Source organism: Colobus angolensis, unplaced genomic scaffold (assembly GCF_000951035.1).
Source record: "Colobus angolensis palliatus isolate OR3802 unplaced genomic scaffold, Cang.pa_1.0 Scaffold130, whole genome shotgun sequence".
Taxonomy (NCBI): Eukaryota; Metazoa; Chordata; class Mammalia; order Primates; family Cercopithecidae; genus Colobus; species Colobus angolensis.
In genome coordinates, this window is record NW_012114253.1 from 244,074 (window position 1) to 246,045 (window position 1,972).

Below are 1,972 nucleotides of genomic sequence, written 5' to 3' on the forward strand. Positions count from 1 at the left end.
AGCTGAGATCCGGCCGCTGCACTCCAGTCCGGGCGACAGAGCGAGACTCCGTCTCAAAAAAAAAAAAAAAAGAAAATAATGTTTGACCAAATATTGCTTCCCACCCCATAGCCCAGTCAACTTGACATGTAAAATTAATCATCACACCTTCCCCTACACACCTATGCTACAGCTAGACGGTATAATACTTACTATCATGCAGTCAGGAACCACGACTTCTACCTCTCTGCCACTGCTCATGCTGATCCCCTTCCCTAAAACACCTTTCCTGCTTATCCATCCTACATGTCAAGTCCACTCTCCTTCCCACCATGAACCGTACATTTTGCCAACATCCACCTTGTTTCCTTTCCCACCTCTGTGCCTCTGTGGATTCAGTGGCTCCCTTCTCTGTCTGCCAAACTCCACTCTTCTCTCCTTCAAGGACTAGCCTAGGCCTCAGTTTTGAAATCTCCCAACAACCCCAGGCAACCAATCAATCTTGTATCACTTTGCATTTAAAGCATCTCATATTGGAATTATTTGTATCTATTTATGCTAAACTATTAGGCCATGAGCAGGCAGAGATCTTATTCATTTTTTGTATTCTTTTTTTTGGGGGGAAGGAGTCTCGCTCTGTCACCCAGGCTGGAGTGCAGTGGCGTGATCTCGGTTCACTGCAAGCTCCGCCTCCCAGGTTCTTGTCATTCTTCTGCCTCAGCCTCCTGAGTAGCTGGGACTACAGGCACCCACCACCACACCTGGCTAATTTCTTTTGGTATTTTTAGTAGAGACGGGGTTTCACCATGTTAGCCAGGATGGTCTCGAACTCCTGACCTCGTGATCCGCCCACCTCGGCCTCCCAAAGTGCTGGGATTACAGGCTTGAGCCACTGCGCCCGGCCCATTTTTTTGTATTCTTTTACCTAATTTCCTGGCACACTGCCTTCCCTCAAAAATGTTTGATAAATGATGCATGAATGAATACAACACTACCTCTTACACAAAGCCAGCTCTGCCTCCCACTGCCAAAAGGGATTACTGGCTCTTGTAAACCCCCAGAGCACTTATCAGAGCCCCTCTCCAGGCCCTCTGTCTGAGCTATCACGTTTACCCACGCTTTTTCCACCCTACTGCAAGCTCCCAGGGGCAGGCTTGGTTTTGGATGCATTGCTGTGCCCCTCACAGTCCTCTTCAGATCCCTAGAACACTTTGGCTGAATGAGAGAAGCCTCATACTGCATTCTCTGCCAAATGCAAAAGACTGCAAATCCACCACCATCTCCCCAAAGGCCTGCCAAGATTTACTAAAGAAGATCTATATTAAAGAGGCTGTCCTCCAAGGTCTTCAGGCTTGGGATTTGTGTGAGAAAATTCTAATTTAAGACTTTCTGTGTGATTCATAGGCGAAAACTACGAAGAAAACCATGGAAGTGATTACCATACAAATCCAGCTAGTGGCTGCCTCTAACGGGGGTTAGAATCTGGAAGGGAGGCGAGTATTGGGGGGCAGTGTTGGCAGTATTCTATTTCATGACCTGGGTGATGATTACATGGATGCTTGCCTTATCATTATTTATTGTATGGTACGTGTTTTATTTGCTGTTCTTATGTGTAATAGTTCATTACAAAATAAAAGGCCAGGCACAGTGGTTCATGCCCGTAATCATAGCACTCTGGGAGGCTGAGGCGGGTGGATCACTTGAGATCAGGAGTTCAAGACCAGCCTGGCCAACATGGCCCATCTCTACTAAAAACACAAAAATTAGCCGGGCATGGTGACGCATGCCTGTAGTCCCAGCTACTTGGAAGGCTGAGGCAGGAGAATGGCTTGAACCCAGGAGGCGGAGGTCGCAGTGAGCCAAGATGGTGCCATTGCACTCCAGCCTGGATGACAGAGCAAGACTCTGTCTCAAAATAAATAAACAAATAAATAAATAAATAATAAAAGTTAGGGCCAAACGCAGTGGCTCACGCCTATAATCCTAGCACTTT

At 47.0% G+C, this 1,972-nt stretch overlaps 1 pseudogene; it reads left to right on the forward strand.

Annotated features, from left to right (window-relative positions):
* Positions 1–620: 620 nt before the first annotated feature.
* LOC105505980 overlaps positions 621–1,972 on the forward strand; it is a 4,784-nt pseudogene continuing 3,432 nt past the window's right edge.